Below are 25158 nucleotides of genomic sequence, written 5' to 3' on the forward strand. Positions count from 1 at the left end.
TAGTAACCCGTTGTTTATCATGGTTACCACTCTGCTACAGTGAGCGGGAGGTTACCGCTCACTTTAGCAAGCTCTTAACCATGATAAACAGCGGGTTACTAGGTGCGCGTGTGCCCCTAGTAACCTGATGTTTACCATAGTTACCAGCCTGATCGCTGCTCCCGCTGGTCACACACAGCGATGTGTGCTGACCAGCGGGAGAGCAACGACCAAAAAATGGTCCAGGACACTTTGCAGCGATCAGCGACCTCACAGCAGGGGCCTGATCGTTGCAAAGTGTCACACATAGCGACATCGCTGGTGAGGTCGCTGTTGCGTCAGGAAAACCGTGACACAGCAGCGATCTCGCTATGTGAGACGGGGGCTTTAGACAGGGAACTAGAGACAACCTGCAACTAGAACCTAAGTTCAGGCAAGGTGTGGTGGGAGGAGCTGCCTAATCTATCCACTGCTGCCAGGGGATCGCCAGGGAAACAAAAACTCTGCAGGACACAGTGGTTTTAAATTCCTGCAGAGTCTGGCCGCACCTCACTATGGCTGGGTGGAGACTCTGTTTGCATGAGGCGGCTCAGCGAGATGGTCTGACACTGGGAGAAGCATAGCGGTGTGTGTGCAGTGAATAAGACGCCGCTTACCAACCGTGCGAGTCACTGGCATAACAGTCAAACACTGTCTATCTGTGTAGTGTGCATTTTGTGTATAATGTCTCTCTGTCTATCTCTCTGACTGAGATAGTCAAAGGCTATTGAAACATTGTAGTAACATTCAGTTAAATTGTATAAATATAGCAACAAAAGCTTGGAAAAATCAAGGAAATATCCGTTCATCTAGGTAGATTTTCTCAAAGCCACCGAGAAGAAATTGACATCAAATGCCGAGATCATTCCACTAAGAATTTGCAGCCCACTGTCTGAACAAAAAGAGCAAAAGTCTCCGACTCTACACTGTTTTGGTCATCAAAGGTTTCCACACATAACAACTCTCGAGACCCAAAAGGCGGAAAGAATGCCCACATCTGAGAATCTTCTTGTAATTAAAAAAAATATATAGTCTAGCAAGTTGTTCAAAGTCAGAGGATTGAGGGCAAAAAATGTACAACTTTAAAGCAAAAGCAAGAATTTCTTAAATTTACCTGATTTGATTTTCTAGAGAATATATCTTAAACAGTATCAGCATTAAGGAATACTTAAGTTTCAATTTGTTTGGCCAATTCACTCTCCAGGTGAGACATTCCAAGAAATTAATCCACCGTAGCTTGCATCCGAACAGTATCGGCCCGTTATCTTGTTAGGATTATAATTATTTTAAGTATTATTATGCTTACCAGCAGAGTGAGGCAAAACACAGTGAGCTTGGTCAGGGTTAAACCAGTCAATGAGTCCAAGAGATCCCTGGTATTTACACTAGAAGTCAGTCTGGAGATCAGCAGCAAGTGTATTGAGAGATTGGAGGAGAACCCAAAAACAAGGTCAGATAACAAGTAGCAACACTCATAATCACAAAATGATGAATAAACAGTGACTGTCAAGGGAGAAATGCACAATATGGTAAAACCCTAATATAGGAGAAAATAATAACAATAGGTTTTCTCACCTTGGGTGGTTGTCTGAAGCCCCGTGGCTGGGGGAGGATCCACCAGGGGGAAAGTACCAAAACAGAGTAAAAACACGTTTAAAAATTGGCTGCACTGCTGGAAGGAAGTCTCTTGCTGCGATATTCATTAAAAGGTTCTTTAATATCCACTACACGTTTCAATGCCGTACTGGAATCTTTATCAAGTGTAAAAAAAAACAAAAAAAAAACATCGACCTCATTTCGAGTGCTTCTCCCGTCCCGTGGCCGAATGTACCCCCTGTCGCAGGCCGAAACCCATGCTATGTCTGAATATATTGAGGAGAATCTTGCTTGGGGATTTAACCAGAAATCCACCTCTCTGGCTGGTGCAGGACTCTTTGTCAAGAAGAAGGACAGCTCTCTTCGGCCCTGTATCGACTATAGGGAGCTTAATCAAATTACTATTAAGAATAAGTACCCTCTGCCTCTCATCTCTGAGCTGTTTGATTGCCTTAAAGGCTCTAAAATCTTCACTAAACTCGACCTTTGAGGAGAATACAACTTGATCTGAATTCGCCAGGGAGACTAATGGAAGACGGCATTCAATACTTGGGATGGCCACTGCCAATACCGTGTGTTGCCCTTCAGACTCTGCAACCCACCAGCAGTCTTTCAAGAGCTGGTGAATGACATCTTCCGGGACCTTCTCTACACGAGTAGTGGGGTACCTGGACGATATTCTGCTGTTTTCTCCTGATCTGCCCTCACGTTGGAGAGATGTTCTGCAGGTATTGCTGAAGCTCAGGAAGAATTGTCTGTATACCAAAATCTAAAAGTGCGTTTTTGAGCAGACTTCTCTTCCATTCCTGGGGGTACATAATCTCGGAAACCGGTCTAAGAATGGATCGTGAGAAGGTGTCTGATGTTCTAAAGTGGCCCCGAACTGATGGGCTGAAGGCTATTCAGCGGTTCCTTGGTTTTGCAAATTATTACTGCCTGTTCATTCCTCATTTTTCTTCTCGGACTACTCCCATCTCTGCCTTGACTCACAAGGGGGTTAATCCCAAGTAATGGACTCCTGAGGCCGAAAGTTCTTTAGTGTTCTTGAAACAGGCCTTCTCATCGGCTCTGGTGCTGCAGCGTCCTGACTGTAACAAGCAGTTCTTCCTGGATGCTTCGTCCTCAGGGGCCGGAGCAGTCCTCACCCAGAAATTTTCGTCCGGTCGTATGGTGACTTGCAGTTTCTTTACCAAGCTCCTATTCCATTGGAGATCGGGAGCTGCTGGCAATCAAACTGGTGCTGTAGGACTGGCGATTCTTGCTAGAGGGGGCTTTGTATTCAGTGATCATCTACACAGACCATAAGAATCTTGCTTACTTACTGTCTGCTCAACGGCTTAATCTTCGAGAGGCCAGATGATCTCTGTTCTTTGCTCGCTTCAGCTTCATTCTCCACTTCCAGCCGGCAGATAAAAATATCAAGACAAACGCACTCTCCAGATCATTTTTGTCGTCCGATCAGGAGGAGGAACCACAACACATCATTGAGCCCTCCAGGATAATTACTGTCGCCCCATTTGATCTGTCTCATCTTCCTCCTGGTAAGACTTTCGTTGCGACACCAGATAGGAGGAGGGTCCTTCTCTGGGGTAATTTGTCTAAACTGGCAGGTCATTCCAGACAAAAGAAAACAGTTCTACTCATTTACTGACATTATTGGTGGCCAACCCTGCGTAAGGATGTTGCGAATTTTGTCTCTTCCTGCTCCTCCTGTGCCCGAAACAAAACTCCTAGGCAACTTCCGACTGGTCGACTACTTCGTTTACCAGTGCCTTACGCCCCATGGCAGGATATTGTGATGGATTTCATCATTGATCTTCCTGTATCGGCCGGTTTTACTGTCATTTGGGTGGTAGTGGACGGCTTCTCCAAGATGGCTCACTTCATTCCCCTGCCTGGTCTTCCCTCTGCACCAGTGCTGGCTGAAAAATTAATTCTCCACATCTTCCATCTCCACGGCCTGCCCCTTCATATTGTCTCGGATAGAGGAGTCCAACTTCACACTTCTGGACGGCCACGGTCAAGCTTCTGAATGTCGCATTGGATTTCTCATCGGCTTATGATCTGCAATCCTATGGCCAGGTAGAGCGTATCAATCAGATCCTCACTAACTTCCTTCGGCACTTCGTCAATGCCCACCATAGTAACTGGGTTGAACTCCTGCCTTGGGCCAAATTTTACTACAATAACCATGTGAGCGAATCCTCAGCCCAATCTCCGTTTTTTGTGGTATACGGTCAGCATCCTAATATTACAATCCCTGTCTCTACTTCTGTCGACAATCCTGCTTGTGAATCTTTCGTAAAAAGCTTTTCTGAGATCTGGGAGGACACCAAGTCTGCTTTGCTGCAGTCCTCTGAGCGGATGAAGAAACATGCAGACAAGAGACGTCTGGATCCGCCTCTATTTCGTCCAGGGGACAAAGTCTGGTTGTCATCAAAGTATGTCCATCTCAAAATACCTTCTTATAAGTTGGTCCCGTGTTTTATTTGTCCCATCTAGGTTCCGAAACAAATTAATTTGGTGGCTTACAAACTTAAACTCCCTGCCTTGTTACGGATCCCAAATTCCTTTCAGGTGTCTCTCCTCAAGCCTGTCGTCCTCAATCCTTTCTCTGAAGATTTGGGTACCTCTCCTGCTCCAGTCAGCACCGAAGACGTTTTTGAGGTAGAGAATATCCTGGCTACCAAGAGGATAAGAGGAAAAACCTTTTTACTCGTAGATTGGAGGGGGTTTGGTCCTGAGGAGAGGTCCTGTGAGCCCAGGGACAACATCCACGCTCCTCTTCTGGAAAAATTCATTTCGGGCTTGAAAAAGTGGGGGTGTAAAGGGGGTACTGTACCGCCGGCATCTCTGCCTCCTGCCTCTCTCCGGCAGAGATGCCGACCTCCTTACCGCCGCAACCCCCGGCCAGTGAAACTCCTCCGACTTCCCTCTCTTCCGGCTCCCACTCCTCCTGCTTCCCTCCATACCAATTCTGCCCGGGGTACACGTGCGCTCCCTGTCTCTTAAAGGGGTCACGAGCTGACCGGAGGACATTTACTATTTAAGGCACCTCCCTCAACTGTGCAATGTTGAAGGTTTGTTGTTTAACACTGTTGTCAGTTCTCACATCCCAGCACTGCTCGAAAGCCTGTCTACTAGTCGTGCCCACCTGCCTGCCTACTAGCCATGCCCGCCAACAGCTGGGTCCATCCCTCTGCCATGCCTGCCTGTGTCTGCTTTCAGTCCCCTGGGGGCACCAGCCCTCCACCCGAGGTCAGTCCCGGAGTAGCACCTGACCCACCTCCCTGGTCCCTCCTTGGTTCACAGAGTCGACTAGCCGCCGTACAGCCAAGGTCGGTCAGGGTGAGGTCCCTAGTTATGCCCCTCCTGTCCCTTCTTGTACCGCAGCACAGTGGTTCCACCACCTGTGCCCGTAACAGGTGGCTTCCTTGTACAAGACCATCCTGCTCCTCCCTTTTTGTTTTGTTCTGTGCTATAGTTCATGTAGCTGTCAGGGAGTGTATGAGACAGACACCACCTAATAGCACTGACTTACAGGCCTCTTTATGATTTTTCACTGAACATGTCTTGAAAAAAATTGGTGACAGGCACATTTAAACAAAAAGCTATAAAAGAAGAAAAATTAAAAATTGTTCAACCACTTGGCTTAATATCATAATATATTAGTCTTTGCATTGAAGTCTACAGTTGGTACCCCTGTCTTCGTCAGCTAGTAATTGAATTTTCTTACAATTTGTTTCCGAAGGCAGCATTTATGAAAAAATAATATTTTTTTTCTTGGCAGGTGACTGTGCGTCAGAGGGACATCTGGCTGTTACTGATTTTGAAGCAGCTGATTATGGCATTACACCATATAAATATGAAGAGCATGACATTATTACAGATATACCGCCAGCCCTTCACAGCAAAAATCTATCATCTATTCCTTATCAACAGGTCCCATCTTCTGATTCATTACAGACTGTTAACCAAAATGACAATAACAATAGGGATGCTGAACATCAAAAAGCTCATACAGGGGAGAAGCTAATTTCTTGTTCAGAATGTGGGAAATGTTTTGCTAGCAAAGTAGATCTTGGTATACATAAAAGCACTCACACTGGGGAGAAGCCATTTTCATGTTCAGAATGTGGGAAACGTTGTTCCAAGAAATCAAGTCTTACTGTACATCAGAGAATTCACACAGGGGAGAAACCATATTCATGTCCAGAATGTGGGAAATATTTTACCCATAAATCAACCCTTGTTACACATAAAAAAATTCACACAGGGGAGAAGCTGTTTTCTTGTTCAGAATGTGGGAAACGTTTTACTAGGAAAGCAAGTCTTACTGTACATCAGAGAATTCACACAGGTGAAAAGCCATTTTCATGTCAAGAATGTGGAAAATGTTTTATTAACATGGGAGATCTCAGTAAACATAAAAGCACTCACACAGGGGAGAAGCCATTTTCATGTTCAGAATGTGGGAAATGTTTTATACAGAAATCAAATCTTACTGCACATCAGAGAATTCACACAGGGGAGAAGCCATTTTCATGTCCAGAATGTGGAAAATGTTTTACCAAGAAAGCAAATCTTACTGCACATCAGAGAATTCACACAGGGGAGAAGCCATTTTCATGTCCAGAATGTGGGAATTGTTGTTCCTGTAAATCCGCTCTTTTTATGAGTCAAAGAATACACACTGAGGAGAAGCCATTTTCACAATAAGAATTGGAGAATGTTTCACAAAGAAATTATATTTTCTTACACATCAGAGAAATTACACAGAGGAGTAGTCATTTCATTTCATATTTTATTTTTGATGAAATGTGTATGAACACTTACAGTAAAAGTGAAGTCAGAAGTCTAAATGGGAAAGCAATTTAGAATACTAAATGCTAATGATTAGGAAATGTACTGTATGTAATGAGCAATAAACATCAGCAAGTAGAATGTATATAACAATCCTATGTATTTCACCATGTATATAGAATACTTTACCGTTATGTGAACACTATAACTTCATCTTAAAGGGGTTGACCAGCCCTTCTCTGGTATACATGATCGGGACAGTTGCTGAGGCAAACGTCAAACACCATGCATGTCACATCTAATAATTATGGTGTTATAGATGAGACCAACTGGGGACTGGATGGTTCGCTTTTCAACTGTCCTAATCAAGTTCAACAGCATCTACCCGCACCTGATACCAGACCTCATAGAAGAGCGAGGCGTCAGACCACCCCTTTAAAACTTGTAACCAAGGATTAATAAACAACTTCCTTAAATACTAAGATCCATCTGTTTGTATCTATCGTTTGTATTGTCTATATGTTAATATATTACTGTGGGACCTGTATAGTTGAGGGAGAGCTGCCATGGTTTGCATCAAGTATTGAAGGAAGAATTACATTAAGGATCTCAGGTTTGTTAAAACATTTTCCATTTTTGAAATTCTCCTTTTATAGGAGACTAGTATAATTACCCAGCTTTGCATTGCTCTATAAGGTTTTCAGAGCACATTTCACCAGTTTGAGCATTTTATCTGGTCACATCATGGAATAGTGACTGCAGAGCTGAGTAATACTTAGCTTATATTTCTTAATTTTTCCTCTCCGTTACGGAGATATTAGCTTGTAGATTTTATTCTACACTGCTCAAAAAAATAAAGGGAACACTCAAACAACACAATGCAACTCCAAGTCAATAACACTTCTGGGAAATCTACATGTCCAGTTATGAAGCGACACTGTTTGTGAATCAATTTCTCCTGCTGTTGTGCAAATGGAACAGACAACTGGTAGACATGATAGGCAATTAGCAAGATACCCCCTATAAAGGAGTGGTTCTGCAGGTGGTGACCACAGACCATTTCTCCGTGCTCATCCTTTTTGGCTGTTGTTTTGGTCACTTTTTCATTTTACCATTGCTCTCACCCCTAGAGGTACAGTAGCATGAGGCGGTGTCTACAGTACAACCCACAGAAGTTGCTCACCTAGTGCAGTTCATCCAGGATGGCACATCAGTGCGAGCTGTGGCAAGAAGGATAGCTGTGTCTGTCAGCACAGTGTCCAGAGCATGAAGCAGAAACCAGGAGACGTGGAGGGAGCCATAGGAGGGCAACAACTCAGCAGCAGGACCATTAACTCCTCCTTTGTGCAAGGAGGAACAGGAGGAGCACTGCCAGAGCCCTGCAAAATGACCTCCAGCAGGCCACAAATGTGCATGTGTCTGCACAAATGGTTAGAAACCGACTCCATGAGGGTGGTATGAGGGCCCGACATCCACAGATGGGGGTTGTGCTCACAGCCCAACATTGTGCAGGACGCTTTGCATTTGCCACAGAACATCAGGATTGGCGCCCTGTGCTCTTCACAGATGAAAGCAGGTTCACACTGAGCACATGTGACAGAGTCTGGAGATGCCATGGAGAACGATCTGCTGCCTGCAACATCCTTCAGTATGACCGGTTTGGTAGTGGGTCAGTAATGGTGTGGGATGGCATTTCTTTGGAGGGCCGAACAGCCCTCCATGTGCTCTCCAGAGGTAGCCTGACTGCCATTAGGTACCAAGATGAGATCCTCAGACCCCTTGTGAGACCATATGCTGGTGCGGTTGGCCCTGGGTTCCTCCTAATGTAGGACAATGCCACACCTCATGGGGTTGGAGTGTGTCAGCCGTTCCTGCAAGATGAAGGCATTGAAGCTATGGACTGGCCCGCCCATTCCCCAGACCTGAATCCGATTGAGCACATCTGGGACATCCTGTCTCGCTCCATCCACCAACGTCACGTTGCACCACAGAGTGTCCAGGAGTTGGCGGATGCTTTAGTCCAGGTCTGGGAGGAGATCCCACAGGAGACCACCAAAACCTCATCAGGAGCATTCCCAGGCGTTGTAGGGAGGTTATACAGGCACGTGGAGGCCACACACAATACTGAGCCTCATTATGACTTGTTTTAAGGACATTACATCAAAGTTGGATCAGCCTGTAGTGTGTTTTTCCACTTTAATTTTGGGGTTGACTCCAAATCCAGGCCTCCATTGGTTAATAATTTTGATTTCCATTGATGATTTTTGTGTGATTTTGTTGTCAGCACATTCAACTTTGTACAGAACAAAGTATTCAATGAGAATATTTCATTCATTCAGATCTAGGATGTGTTATTTGAGTGCTCCCTTTATTTTTTTGAGCAGTGTATCATTTATGTTATAGTTCAACTGGGTGTTACTGGAGATTTTTCTCTGGGTCCTGTACTTCTTCCCCTGAATGGGGTTGACAATTATAAGTAGGCAGTATTATGCAGGGTAGAAAAGAATACACCCAGCTATCATCACTGATGTCTGCAGCTACTATGTAGAGATGCTGCAGAGCATCAAACGGCAGTCAGTGTAGAGAAGGATCAGAACTGAGAGCAATGTGAAATTTGATGTGGAAGTGTTTGGAATGATACTGATTCGTCTCTCGTGGTGAGGTGGATCTTCCAAGCTCTTGAACCTTGGATTTGAAGCTGGATCAATTTCTTCTTTCCCCTGGATTGACTGACACCCTGCTGTAGCGTGGATCATGAGCTTCTAAGCAAATCGTATTGCATCAAAGGGTGAGCTGTTTTTTCTTTTCTCCTTACTAATAGCTAGGTGTGGAGACAAGGGGTCTCATGTGAGCAGAATACTAGTCAGAAAACACAGAGTGAGGGTAAAACAGTGTGGCAATACTTTATTGAACCACCAAACAGACAATAACATATAGGACAGTCCCAGCAAATATCCAAGAAGATGCAAATTTAGAGTCTCACCCTTCCGCTGACTCATCAGGAATTAGAGCATCTGCGACTTCGAGGGGCTTCCAGGGTAGACTACCCCCACCAGTGGCACCCCACTTTTGGTGGGCACCCACAGAGAGGAGGTAACGACAAGCTTAAGCAGCTGACAGTCTATTGAAGTATGTGGCCAGTAGACCCTAGTGTCCCAATCTGGTTTTCACAAATGTATCCATGCGTTCTGTGATAGTCAATGGAGTTGATCTGTATTCCTGCAGCCAGGGCCGTGGTCCCTTAAGTTGGCATCCTGCAAAATTCAAATCTGTGTCCCTCTTGTTGGAGCCATGGTGTGCTAGCTGTTGCTCTGGCAAGTCACTCTGATTCTCATTGCAGAACGACAGGAATCCCTTTTTATATTTATATCTGTGGGTCAGATCATCATCCACAGGTCAGGGGGGAAGGTGGTAGGGGCTCATGTCTCATTGTTTGAGCATTTAATCAATTTGCATAATTTGTCCTCCATTGCTCTGTAGGTCAACAAACTAGCTGGCTTGGTACAATATGTAATCAGCATATTAGCAAACATCATTGTTCCATGACCCTGTGTCCTTGTCCTGCAAAGCTAGCACACAATTAGTTTCAGTAAATATCAACTCAAGTGTCAACATAATGATAAATGCGTATGGCTCCTGGCCTACTGAATTTACATCTGGATAATTAAGATTACATGCTGTGTCTTCACACTAGGGTGTCCCTAGTTTTAGGGATAGAGAAGGAGTCCCTAGCTCATGGTTATTCGACATTAGAGCCATAACAGGAGGTTTTGTCGTAGTCTCAGAATGGAAAGAACACAAAGGCAATGAGAGTCAAAGTCTCTGGAGAAGATTAGGATGTAGTACAGATAGACTGAGATATATTGATGAGAAACAAAAAAAGACGATATAATGGTCAAGGTAATATAAAAATAGCAATATTCTATACATATTCAGTAACATATAAGTATAACAATATCACAACCATGCCATGTCAGGCTAACCTGAGCGCACCCACCCCTACGGCCATTTCGGCAAGCCTTCGTTAGACCCCCTATATTTGACATGGCATTGCTGTGATATTGTTATACTTATATGTTACTGGAACATGTATAGGTGTTCCAGCACCGTGTATTGCTATCCTACATAGTTTTCAGAATGTTATCTTAGGTTCATATATGAACTATATTTGGAATTTACCACTTTGGCTCTGTTCCTTAGCACCCCTTATTTTAAACAGGATTCTCCTCTCGCATGCCCTCCCCCTTTTGTGACCTATACATTTTGTAATAAATATTTAATAAATTTGCTATTTTTATATTACCTTGACCACTATATCGTCCCTTTTTTTGTTTCTCCTCTTGTGTTTTGACGTGTGGTCTTACTAGTCCTATTACTGTCACATGTATACATGTTGTCATATGGTAGATATATTGTCACTATATTTTATGACATGTTGATCTTCTCCATGAGGTATTTGTATAAGATATATTGATACATGAGGTCAGGTCAGAGAAGGAATAGTGACCTGTCATAAGAGCATATAGCTAAATATGTAAGCAGAGCATCAGATAGAGCCCACCCCACAGTCCCACCCTGAAGCACGAGAATATCATTATCTCCAAACTGAAAGTAAAGATTACACAAAAACCACAGGACGGATTTCCTCAACCAAGGTATAATTTTAATCAGTGTAATGTCGCCCACCTGACAGTGTATGTCATTTTCTGAGCACAATCCTGCTGACAGGTGCACTTTAAACTATACCAAATAATGAACTAAACTTGTTTGAGTGTGTGGCTAAACACTAAGTTTATATATCTGAGTTATGCAATGAAATTATATGTGTCTGTTGTGGTGTCCTGAAGAGATTTAATCCCTTAGAGATCAAGCCACTCTTGACCTTAATTTTTAGGCCAAATGTTTGAAATCTGACCAGTGTAATTTTATGTGGTAATAACGCAGGAACGCTTCAACAGATCACAGTGATTCTGAAACAGTTTTTTTTCATGACACACTGTACTTCATGTTAGTGGTCAATTTAGGTAGATATTTTTTGCATTTATTTGTGAAAATTTCGTCATTTTGGCAAAAGTTTGAAAAATGTCGCAATTTTTCAAACTTCCAATCTTTACATCCTTAACCACTTCGCACCAGAGCCTGTTTTTGCCTTTATGATCGGGCCAATTTTTTCAATTCTGACCACTGTCACTTTATGAAGCAATTACTCTGGAACGCTTCAACGGATTCCCCTGATTCTGAGATTTTTTTTTCGTGACATATTGTACTTCATGATAGTGGTAAAATTTCTTTGATATCACTTGTGTTTATTTGTGAAAAAATCAGAAATTTGGCGAAAATTTTGAAAACTTTGCAATTTTCAAACTTTGAATTTTCATGCCCTTTAATCAGAGCGATATGTCACACAAAATAGTTAATAAAAAACATTTCCCACATGTCTACTTTACATCAGCACAATTTTGGAACCAAACTTTTTTTTTGTTAGGGAGCTATAAGGGTTAAAAGTTGACCAGCGATTTCTCATTTTTCCAACAAAATTTACAAAAACATTTTTTTAGGGACCACATCATATTTGAAGTCACTTTGAGGGGTCTTTATGACAGAAAATACCCAAAAGTGACACCATTCTAAAAACTGCACCCCTCAATGTGCTCAAAACCACATTTAAGAACTTTATTAACCCTTCAGGTGCTTCACAGGAATTTTTGGAATGTGGAAGAAAAAAATTAACATTTAACTTTTTTCACAAAAATGTTACTTTAGACCCAATTTTTTTTATTTTCACAGGGGTAACAGGAAAAAATGGACCCCAAATTTTTTTGTGCAATTTCTCTTGAGCGCGCTGATACCCCATATGTGAGGGAAAACCACTAACTTTATAATATTGAGCTGTAAAAATAAAATTTTCACATTTTTCCCACAAAAACTATTTTCATCCCTTAATTTTGCATTATCATAAGGGTAATAGGATAAATTGCACCATGAAATTTGTTGTGCAATTTCTCCTGAACACGCAGATACCCCATATGTGGGAGAAAACCACTGTTTGGGCGCACGGCAGGATTTGGAAGGGAAGGAGCGCCATTTGACTTTTTGAATGTAAAATTTGTCTGAATAATTAGCAGACGCCATGTTGCGTTTGGAGAGCCCCTGATGTTCCTAAACAGTGGAAACCCCCCACAAGTGACACCATTTTGGAAACTAGACCCCTTAGGGAACTTATCTAGATGTGTGGTGAGCACCTTGCACCCCCAGCTGCTTCACAGAAGTTTATAATATTGAGCTGTAAAAATAAAATTTTCACATTTTTCCCACAAAAACGTTTTTCATCCCTTAATTTTGCATTATCATAAGGGTAATAGGATAAATTGCACCATGAAATTTGTTGTGCAATTTCTCCTGAACACGCCGATACCCCATATGTGGGGGAAAACCACTGTTTGGGCGCACGGCAGGGTTTGGAAGAGAAAGAAGCGCTATGTTGGCTGGGATAGGCAGCAGACACCATGTCACATTTGAAGAGTCGCTGACATGCCGAAACAGCAGAAACCCCCACAAGTGACCCCATTTTGTAAACTACACCTCTCAAGGAATTCATCTAGGGAAGTAGTGAGTATTTTTTAATTTTTAAATTTATACCATTGGGCAGTGAAAAAAGCATAATTATATTTTTACCACAAAAAAATGTTTTACCCTCAGATTTTACATTTTCTCTCAGGGCAATGGGTAAAAATGGTGCCGAAATGTGTCACACAATTTCTTCTAAAAGTGGCAATACCCCATATGTTGCTGTATTGTACCGCTCACCCATACGGCGAGATCTGAGGGGGACGGAGCGCTATTTCACAATTGGAGAACAAATTATTGTAGAATAGGCATTTGGATTTGGGAGCACAACATTTTCTGAATTTCTTTTGGGGGGCAAGGGCCATTTCGCTTTTCCAGAGCCTTTCTGCTACCAGTAACTTGGAAGTCCCTTATATTTTTAACAGATGACGGACCTGAGTTGGGACTAGCTTTTTTTGAGGACTGAGTTGAAGCTTTTATTGGGAACATTTTACGTAACATTTATCCGGCGCTCTAGGCTGAGCACTTACATCGGGGTTTCCATCTAAATTTCCAAGTGATGTAATTCAGATGAAACCCCTGCGGGATCCATTCACTGTAATGAGGCAGCAGAGTTACTCTGGACTCCGTCTGGCCTCTGTTTAGCGGTGTCCTTTTTTTCAGAAGTGCACAAAACTGTGGCCAACCGCACTTTTATGCACGCCTAAAACAAATGACACCGTGGGATCCCAGGCTAGACGGCATCCCCAGTGGCCTATATCTGCCTCATTACAGGGAATCTTCCGTCATGGGTTCCGGCTGAATCACGTATTTCAGAGATTTACGCGGAAACTCTGGCATAAGTGCTCAGCGCAGAGCGCAGGATAAATGTGTGCCGAGCCATACTGCGATCTTTGGGAGACATAATAAACAAATCAGTAGCAGGTGAAGAATTGGTTTTATTTATTTTTTTACGCCCTTCATCGTGCAGTATAAGTGATGAGATTACTTTATTCTTCGGGTCGGTGCGATTACAGAGATACCAGATTTATATCGGGTTTTTATGACTGACAGCTGTCACACACTAAGAGACGCTTTTTTTTTTTGCAAAATCTAGTTTTTGCATCGCCATATTTTGAGAGCTATAATTTTTCCATATTTCAGCCGACAGAGTCATGTGACAGCTTGTTTTTTGCGGGACGAGTTGACATTTTTATTGGTACCATTTTTGGGTATGTGACATTTTTTGATCGCTTTCTATTCGTTTTTTGGGAGGTAAAATTAACAAAAACCAACAATTCAGGAATTGTTTTTTGAGGGTTTTTTTTATGCCGTTCTGCGTGTGGTAAAAGTGATCAGGCAGTGTTATTCTTCGGGTCAGTACGTTTACAGCGATACTACACTTACTGTATATTTTTTTATGTTTTGGCGCTTTTACACAATAAAACAATTTTATAGAAAAAATATTTTTTTTGCATTGCTTTATTCTGAGAGCTATAACTTTTTTATTTTTCGGCTGATGGAGCTGTATGGTGGCTTGTTTTTTGCGGAACAAGATGACGTTTTCAGCGGTACCATTTTTATTTCCATTTTGCTTTTTGATCGCATTTTTTTCCACTTTTTGTTTGGCGATATGAGGAAAAAGCATAGGTTTTTGCTCCGTTTTTTATTTATTTTTATTACGGTGTGCACAGAAGGAGTTAATTAGTGTGACAGTTTTATAGCTCGGGTTGTTTCGGATGCGGCAATACCAAATATGTGTACTTTTTTTATTTTTGCATAAATATATGGATTTATCGGTTTCATATTTTATTTATTTATTTTAATTTATTTTGTACTTTTTTTTTTAACAGTTTCAAAACATTTTTTTTTACTTTTTTTTACATTTTTACTTAGTCCCTGTATGGGACATTAATTTTTATTTTTCTGATCCCTGATCTCATGTAATATAATAGACATATATTACATTATATGAGATCTTCACTGACTGTTTCACAGTCAGTCTCCTGCCAGGCTACAGCTGCATGCTGAGCCAGGCAGGACACCATATATGGCAGAGCTGGAGGCGGTCATGTGACCTCCAGCTGCCATAACAACCCAAGGTCCTGAAAGGAATCAGGAGTCGTCGGAGAGGTAAGTGGACGACCCCCTCTCCTCCTGCTGTCTTCTATATGCCGCGATCACTATAGATCGCGGTATATAGAAGACAGCAAAGGGTTAACATCACTGGGACCTGATCTAATCAGGTCCCAATGATGTTCACTGTCAGAGCTATCGCTCTGCACCGCTCCTGCAGCGCTTGCAGGACCCTGGGGGTCCTGAGCGCTGCGAGAACAACCACCGTTTTTAAACGTCCGCGCTGCACAGAGCCCAGGCAGCGCGGACGTTTATCTACAGTGGGCGGTCGGGAAGCGGTTAAACCAGTTAGTCATGCTTTGCAAAATAATTAATAAATAACATTTCCCATATGTCTACTTTACATCTGCATCATTTTTCAAATGTAATTTTATTTCGTTAGTGTGTTAGAAAGATTAAGATTTAGCAGAAATTTCTTTAGGGACCTATTCAGATTTAAATGAACTTGAAGGGGCCTACAGTGGGGAAAAAAAAGTATTTAGTCAGCCACCAATTGTGCGAGTTCTCCCACTTAAAAAGATGAGAGGTCTCTAATTGACATCATAGGTAGACCTCAACTATGAGACAAAATGAGAAAACAAATCCTGAAAATCACATTGTCTGATTTGGAAAGAATTTTTTTTTTTCAAATTTTGGTGGAAAATAAGTATTTGGTCAATTACAAACAAGCAAGATTTCTGGCTCTCACAGACCTGTAACTTCTTCTTTAAGAGGCTCCTCTGTCCTCCACTCATTACCTGTAGTACTGGCACCTGGGTGACATTATCAGTATAAAAGACACCTGTCCGCAACCACAAACAGTCACATTCCAAACTCCACTATGGTGAAGACCAAAGAGCTGTCGAAGGACACCAGAAACAAAATTGTAGCCCTGCACCAGGCTGGGAAGACTGAATCTGCAATAAGCAAGCAGCTTGGTGTGAAGAAATCAACTGTGGGAGCAATAATTAGAAAATGGAAGACCTACAAGACCACTGATAATCTCCCTTGATCTGGGGCTCCACACAAAATCTCACCCCATGGGGTCAAAATTATCTCAAAATGGTGAGCAAAAATCCCAGAACCACATTAGGGGACCTAGTGAATGACCTGCAGAGAGCTGGGACCAACGTTACAAAGGCTACCATCAGTAACATACTACGCCGCCAGGGACTCAGATCCTGCAGTGCCAGACGTGTCCCCCTGCTTAAGCCATTACATGTCCGGGCCCGTTTGAAGTTTGCTAGAGAGCATTTGGATGATCCAGAAGAGTATTGGGAGAATTTCATATGGTCGGATGAAACCAAAGTAAAACTGTTTGGTAGAAACACAACTGGTTGTGTTTGGAGGAGAAAGAATGCTGAGTTGCATCCAAAGAACACCATACCTACTGTGAAGCATGGGCGTGGCAACATCATGCTTTGGGGCTGTTTATCTGCCAGGAGACAAGGACGACTGATCCGTGTACATGAAAGAATGAACAGGGCCATGTATCGTAAGATTTTGAGTGCAAACCTCCTTCCATCAGCAAGGGCGTTGAAGATGAAACGTGGCTGGGTCGTTCAGCATGACAATGATCCCAAGCACACTGCCAAGGCAACGAAGGAGTGGCTTCGTAAGAAGCATTTCAAGGTCCTGGAGTGGCCTAGCCAGTCTCCAGATCTAAACCCTATAGAAAATCTTTGGAGGGAGTTGAAAGTCCGTATTGCCCAGCGACAGCCCCAAAAAGTCACTGCTCTAGAGGAGATCTGCATGGAGGAATGGTCCAACATACCAGCAACAGTATGTGCCAACCTTGTGAAGACTTACAGAAAACATTTGACCTTTGTCATTGCCAACAAAGGATATTTAACAAAGTATTGACATGAACTTTTGTAATTGACCAAATACTTATTTTCCACCAAATTTTAAAAAAATTTCTTTCCAAGTCAGACAATGTGATTTTCAGGATTTGTTTTCTCATTTTCCACTAAAATTCTGTTTTAGCCCCAAATTTATCATTTACACAAGGAGTAATGAGAGAAATTGGACCCCACAATTTGTTATGCAATTTTCCCTGAATGTGGCAGTACCCCATATGTGGTTGTGCACTACTGTTTGTGCACACGGCGGGGGTCGTATGGGAAGAAGCGGTATTTGGCTTTTAGAACGCTGATTTTGTTTGAATAGATTTTGGGCTCCATTAGCTGAGCCCCTGAGGTGCCAGAACAGCAGAACCCCCCCTCAGGTGACTCCATATTGGAAACTTCACTGCCTAAGGACCTCATCTAGGGGTGTAATGAGTATTTTCAACCCATAGGTGCCTCACAGAATTTTATAACATTGAAACATGGAAATATAACACATTAGTGGTAAAGATGCAATTTTTTAATTAGCTGCAAATTTAACACTTACTCGAGAGTTAATAAGTGAAACTGGACCCCACAATTTATTGCACAATTTCTCCTGAATCCTGTGACCTTATGTAATCAGGAGCACAGATTTTGCAAGAATAGTTTGCAGGCAACATTTGCAGACCTCCTAGGGTGCCAGAACAGCAGAAAACCCCCAAAAGTGACCCCATTGTAGATATTTTGGGGTAATATGAATAAAGAGAAAATTTCCGCTCACCCTTGAAATGTAATCCCAGTCTGGCATGGAGCACGACGTCCTCGCTTCGGCACAGCGCCTGGGTCAATGAGGAAGTAAAGATGGATCCAGCTCAACACACTGGGCAATTAATTAAAATTCAACAATCTTTATTGGCAAATCCTTTTAAAAACTTGTCTTTTCTACAAGTTTTTAAAAGGATTTGCCAATAAAGATTGTTGAATTTTAATTAATTGCTCGGTGTGTTGAGCTGGATCCAAATTCACTTCCTCAATATTTTGGGGTACACACTTGCTCTCTAAAAAAGACGCCTAAAATGATGGGACACCGCCGGTAAAGGGAGCAGTCCAAAGTGATTCCATCGGCCTCATAACTGAGTGGTTTCGTCAGGAATTTTGTCTGAATCATGGTTTTGGGTAATTTACAAAACCCCGACGTAGACGCTGAGCGGAGAGCGCAGGATGAATGTGATTCGAGCCTTATTCAGATTTTTTGGAGGTAGAATGAACATATAGACAGCAGTAAAACAATAGTTCTTATTTATATTTTTGCGCAGTTCACCTCGTATAAATGATAAGTCAGATTTATTCTTTGGGTTGGTGCAATTACAGCGAAACCAGATTTATATAATTTTTTTATGCTTTACTTTTTTTACACACTAAAGACATTATTTTTCAAAAATGTATTTGTTTTTGCATTGCCATATTCTGAGAGCTGTAACTTTTTTTCTTTTTTTTTCGAATGAGCCTCATTAGGACTTATTTTTCGTGGGACGGTTTGGCGTTTTCATTTCTATAATTTTTTTTTCATATGACTTTTTGATCGCTTTTTATTCACTTTTTTGTGTCAGTATGATGAAAAAGCGACATTTTTGGCGTGTTTTTTATTTATTTTTTTATTACGTTCACCATACGGATAAGTAACATGATAGTTTTATAGATCTGGTCATTCTAGACGCAGCGTCAGCAATTGTGTGCACTTTTTCTGTTTATTTTTGTTTTAACACAATGGCTGCATTTTATGTAACTTTTTTTACTTTTCTACTTAGTCCCACTATGGGATATGGATAATTTTTATTTTGATCTCTGGTCTCATAAGTACTGTAGTGAATGAGTCCTGTCAGTGACTCATTGACTGTGCCTGTGAGACCCAGCTTTATAGCAGGATTTCACAGGCCACCGTACCCTGAGGTCATCACTAGACCTCAAGGTACCATGGTAATCATTGGCACACTTGATTCTCATCGAGGGGGTCTGATGGTTACAAAGTGGGTCTATTAAATTTGAACCCAATTTTAACCAATTAAATACCGCTGTCGCGATTACCAGAGGTATTTAAAGGGGTAATCAACTGCGATTGGTTACAAAGCCGACCAGGGCCGGTACCGCAGGATCTCAACTTTGATGTCCAGCTGTCACCTGTTGGAACATTGCCCGCCGGCGGCACTATAGACTTATTCTCGATCACCGTTTTAAAACGATGATGAGGGAGTAGGGCTCCTTAATGACCAACATTTTTATGCATATCAGTGGTCATTAAGGGGTTTAAAATTTGCTTCTGTATTCAATTTTTTGCACATATGTTGAGAACCGCAGATCCTAGGGAGCTGAAACCCAGTCTAAAACCTTCCAAAGTGTCTGATTTACCAATATTGTAAATTTGGTTCAGATTGGTCCAAACGTTAGACTGTAAATGTACATTTGCTTTTGTGCTCTTTTTTTTATTAAGGGAGGGATATGTTGAGAAGGGTAGGTCCTAGAAATCTGAATCCCAGTGTAAAATATTTGCCTACATGGTAAACTTGGGGCAGAATGGTCCAGTCATTTCACCATAAATTAATATTTGCTTTTGTGGTGATTTTTTTGGTATATCTTGAGGTGAACGGTAGGTCATAGAGAGATGGAATTCTGTCTAAAGCTACCACAGTACCTGATTTACTGATGTGCTTAACTTGGTGTAGAAATTAGCCCAGTCATTTGGCTGTTCATAGCGAACAGACAACTAATGGCTGCTGGACACATGGTGGATGGGAGATATGTATCACAGACGTGGATGTCCTCTGATGTAAACATGGAGTAAATCCCCAGTACACACAGTACTAAGAGGGGTTAATCAGCCATGACAGGGCCAGGTTTAACGTGAGCTGGGTGGGATGGCTGCTCACAATATCACCTCCCCTGGGTGTGGTTCACATTGTAAAATGGGACAATTTGTCTCACACATGGTCTGTGTGTGGAGGTGTGCAGACCTCCAGGATTGTGTGCCTTTGCTAAAGGACTAAGAAGTTGGACTCTAACCCAAGCAGGTGAACCCGCACAATTGTATGGACTTTTTACTTTGTTTCACTTTGTGCCGGACAACATAGTAACATAGTTTTTAAGGATGAAGAAAGACTAAGTCCATCTAGTTCAACCCATAGCCTAACATGTTGATCCAGAGGAAAGCAAAAAAACCCATGTGGCAAACACTAAGCTCCACATTGTGGAGTCAAGAAGGAATTTTTTTCCCCATACGGCAATCAGACTAGTTCCCTGGATCAACGCCCTATCAAGGAATCTAGTATATATAACCTGTAATATTATACTTTTCAAGAAAGGCTTCTTAAATTTTAACAGTGAATCACTCATTACAACATCATGCGGCAGAGAGTTCCATAGTCTCACTGCTCTTACAGTAAAGAATCCCCATCTGTGATTATGATTAAACCTTCTTTCCTCCAGACGTAGAAGATGCCTGTCTCAGGCCCCGTCTCAGGCCTCAGAGTAAAAAGATCAGTAGAAAGGTCTTTGTGGTCTTTGTACTGTCCCCTCATATACTTGTACATAGTAATAAGATCACCACTAAGCCTTCTTTTTTCCACACTAAATAACCCCAAGTATAATAACCTGTCTTGGTATTGCAGACCCCCCAGTCCTCTAATAACCTTGGTCGCTCTTCTCTGCACCCGCTCTAGTTCAGCTATGTCTTTTCTTATACACCGGAGACCAGAACTGTACACAGTATTCTAAGTGTGGTTGCACTAGTGACTTGTATATAGGTAAAATTATGTTCTCCACATGAGCATCTATGCCTCTTTTAATGCATCTCACAACAATAAATATTATTAATCTTACCCAATCACAGTATATAAACTAAAGGGAAGACATTTTAAAATTATATATTTATTAAGATATAAAGTTAAAAACATACCAAACAAACGATGAACCTTAATTAACAATCAAACAGAAAAAAAACCCAACCAATAACCTAGGTTATGATCATGGTTCAGCTTCCCATCTACTGTTAGTAGTCATATTGTCCGAGGTCAGCCTACAATCTCCCAGGTATATCTAAACAAGTAGTACATTGGTTAGATGATTTTCAGCATGACCTACAGTACAGACCAAAAGTTTGGACACACCTTCTCATTTAAAGATTTTTCTGTATTTTCATGACTATGAAAATTGTACATTCACACTGAAGGCATCAAAACTATGAATTAACACATGTGGAATTATATACTTAACAAAAAAAGTGTGAAACAACTGAAAATATGTCTTTTATATTCTAGGTTCTTCAAAGTAGCCACCTTTTGCTTTGATTACTGCTTTGCACACTCTTGGCATTCTCTTGATGAGCTTCAAGAGGTAGTCACCGGAAATGGTTTTCACTTCACAGGTGTGCCCTGTTAAGTTTAATAAGTGGGATTTCTTGCCTTATAAATGGGGTTGGGACCATCAGTTGTGTTCAGCAGAAGTATGGTGGATACACAGCTGATAGTCCTACTGAATAGACTGTTAGAATTTGTATTATGACAAGAAAAAAGCAGCTAAGTAAAGAAAAACGAGTGGCCATCATTACTTTAAGAAAATAAGGTCAGTCAGTGCGAAAAATTGGGAAAACTTTGAAAGTGCCCCAAGTGCAGTTGCAAAAACCATCAAGCGCTACAAAGAAACTGGCTCACATGAGGACCTCCCCAGGAAAGGAAGACCAAGAGTCTCCTCTGCTTCTGAGGATAAGTTTATTCAAGTCACCAGCCTCAGAAATCGCAGGTTAACAGCAGCTCAGATTAGAGACCAGGTCAATGCCACACAGAGTTCTAGCAGCAGACACATCTCTACAACAACTGTTAAGAGGAGACTTTGTGCAGCAGGCCTTCATGGTAAAATAGCTGCTAGGAAACCACTGCTAAGGACAGGCAACAAGCAGAAGAGACTTGTTTGGGCTAAAGAACACAAGGAATGGACATTAGACCAATCTGTGCTTTGGTCTGATGAGTCCAAATTTGAGATCTTTGGTTCCAACCACCGTATCTTTGCGAAACGCAGAAAACGTGAATGGATGGACTCTACATGCCTGGTTCCCACCGTGAAGCATGGAGGAGGGGGTGTGATGGTGTGGGGGTGCTTTGCTGGTGACACTGTTGGGGATTTATTCAAAATTGAAGGCATACTGAACCAGCTTGGCTACCACAGCATCTTGCAGCGGCATGCTATTCCATCCGGTTTGCGTTTAGTTGGACCATCATTTATTTTTCAACAGGACAATGACCCCAAACACACCTCCAGGCTGTGTAAGGGCTATTTGACCAAGAAGGAGAGTGATGGGGTGCTACGCCAGATGACCTGACCTCCACAGTCACCAGACCTGAACCCAATCGAGATGGTTTGGGGTGAGCTGGACCACAGAGTGAAGGCAAAAGGGCTAACAAGTGCTAAGCATCTCTGGGAACTCCTTCAAGATTGTTGGAAGACCATTTCCGGTGACTACCTCCTCCTTGCACATAACATGCTGGAGGAAACTTAACAGTTTCATTTCACTGACGCCCATAGCCTCAGGGAAACATTTCTCCCCTCCACCACTTTACCAGTGACTTTGTCACATATCCCCCTCCCCTGCCCAAAGCCAGGGGGTTTTGGCACCTTCACTCGCTAAACAGGGAAGTCTGGACAGGGCGTCTCAGTTTCCATGTAGTTTCCCGGGCCTGTGCTCTACATGAAAATTAAAATCTTGGAGTGGTAGGAACCACCTAGATACCTGGGCATTGTTCCCCTTCCTTTCCCTCATCCATCTCAGGGGTGCAATGTCTGACACTAGCGATAATACCCCACAATTCCCAGAAACGCACAAACTTGCTTCTTGGAGTTCGGTTGCGGGCAGTTTTGGATAACCTCCACCTTCTTTACTTGCGGCTTTATTTTGCCCCTTCCGACAACGTAGCCCAAGTATTTTGCTTCTTCCTTCCCGATGGCGCATTTCTTTGGGTCTATTGTAAACCCTGCTTTCCTTAGCGCATCCAGTACTGCCTGGACCTTCTGTAAATGACTTCCCCAATCTGGGCTGAAGATTACGACGTCACCCAGGTACACTGCGGCATACTTCTTATGAGAGGCTAGTATCCGGTCCATGGCCCTCTGGAAGGTAGATGGTCCTCCCTGCAGACCGAACGGCATCCTGGTGTACTGGAAGTACCCGTCAGGAGTAGAGAAGGCCGTCTTCTCCTTGGCACTTGGGGACAAGAGAATCTGCCAGTACCGTTTCGTTAGGTCCAGGGTGGTGATATATCTGGCTGACCCTAGCCTCTCAATAAGCTTATCAACGCGTCGGATACGCATCGGATACGCGTCAAATTTTGACACCTCATTCAGCTTCCGGTAGTCATTACAGAACCGCCACTCTCCATCCGGCTTCGGCACCAGGACAATGGGGCTGGACCAGCCGCTTTTTGACTCCTCGATGACGCCCAGGCTCAACATTCTCTTCACCTCTTTGGAGATCACCTCACGGCGGGCTTCCGGAATCCGATACAGCCTTTGATTGACCCTCACATGCGGCTCTGTCAATATTTCGTGTTCGACCACCCGCATACAACCTGGCAGCTCTGAAAACAGGTCCCAGTTCCGCTAGAGCAGCTCTCGGCACTGTTGCTTCTGGGCTGGTGACAGTGTCTCTGCCACTGTGACATCCTCTATACGGGCTTCAGGTTGGGCCCCCAGGCAAGTAGCTACCACAGGCTCCCTGTCTCGCCAAGGTTTGAGCAGGTTAATGTGGTATACCTGATAAGGCTATCTTCTTCCTGTTTGGTGGATCTTGTAGTTGACGTCACTCAACTTTTCGACCACCTCATATGGCCCTTGCCACTTAGCCAGGAATGTACTTTATACGGTAGGGATCAACACCAAAACCCGGTCTCGAGGACTAAACTGCCTTAGTCTCGCTGACCGATTATAGACCCTTGCCTGGGCCTCTTGGGCTTGAAGGAGGCTCTCTCTTACAATCGGCATCACACTCGCGATCCGGTCTTGCATCTGGGCCACATGCTCGATGACGCTCTGGTAGGATGTTACCTCGGCTTCCCAGGTCTCCTTCGCAACGTCCAGCAGTCCTCGAGGGTGCTGTCCATAAAGCGGCTCGAAGGGTGAGAACCCCGTAGAGGCCTGGGGAACTTCCCTAACGGAGAATAGCAGGTAGGGAGTAAGCAATCCCAGTCTCGACCATCCTTCTCCATGACCTTTTTTAAGCATGGCCTTCAGGGTCTTATTAAACCTCTCCACCAGGCCGTCCGTCTGTGGATGTTACACTGATGTCCTGAGTTGTGTAATCTGGAGAGCCTTACACAACTCTCTCATCACCTTCGACATGAAAGAAGTTCCTTGGTCTGTCAGGATCTCCTTTGGCAGGCCCATCCGGGAGAAGATATGTACCAGCTCTCAGGCTATACTCCTGGCAGAGGAGTTTCTCAATGGTACTGCCTCTGGGTACCGTGTTGCGTAGTCCAGCACCACTAGGATGTATTGGTGACCCCTGGTGGACTTAACTAAGGGCCCTACCAGGTCCATAGCAAAGCGGTCAAACTGAACCTCTATAATGGGCAATGGGACCAGGGGACAACGGAAGTGGGACACGGGAGCAGTTAGCTGGCACGTAGGACAGGACTGACAATAATTGACCACCTCCTGGTGACACCCAGGCCAGTAAAACCTTTGAAGGACCCTCTCTTGGGTTTTGTCTATGCCCAGATGTCCCCCCAAGACATGAGAATGAGCTAGGTCTAGCACCCTACGCCTATAGGGTCCTGGTACCAACAACTGCTCTAACACGTCTCCTCTCTGTTTAGTGACCCGATAAAGCAAATCCTCATTGACTGAAAAATAAGGAAACCTGGTGTCAGCCCCCCGGCTCCTGGGCAACGTCATTTATCACCGTCACATTGTCCCATGCAGCTTTCAAAGTAATATCCTGCATTTGTGCAGTACCAAAATTCCCCCCAGAAAACCCGAGTCCAGGAATCTCATCCTCATGGGTCCCTGTCTCGTCCTCGTCACCAGCAAGGACACAAAGGGGAAACTCCTCCTCCTCTGGCTGTAATGGAGATTCTTCGTAGATGAACCGGCTCTGGTCTGAGCAAGTGGGTACCCCCGCCTTTCCCCACAAGTACCAGAACAGACGGAAGTCCAGCCCGATTATAACTGGCTGTAACAAGTCTCTGACTACCCCGACCTCATGGGACTC

General features: G+C 43.2%; 2 pseudogenes; one reads left to right on the forward strand and one right to left on the reverse strand.

The window, feature by feature from the left end:
- Positions 1–25158, reverse strand: part of LOC141271381 (uncharacterized) — a 526239-nt pseudogene that overhangs the window by 262240 nt on the left and 238841 nt on the right.
- LOC141271382 (uncharacterized) overlaps positions 1–25158 on the forward strand; it is a 135262-nt pseudogene that overhangs the window by 11552 nt on the left and 98552 nt on the right.

Source organism: Phyllobates terribilis, unplaced genomic scaffold (genome assembly GCF_046119375.1).
Source record: "Phyllobates terribilis strain yellow unplaced genomic scaffold, ASM4611937v1 Scaffold_5__5_contigs__length_657084704, whole genome shotgun sequence".
In the NCBI taxonomy this organism is placed as follows: Eukaryota; Metazoa; Chordata; class Amphibia; order Anura; family Dendrobatidae; genus Phyllobates; species Phyllobates terribilis.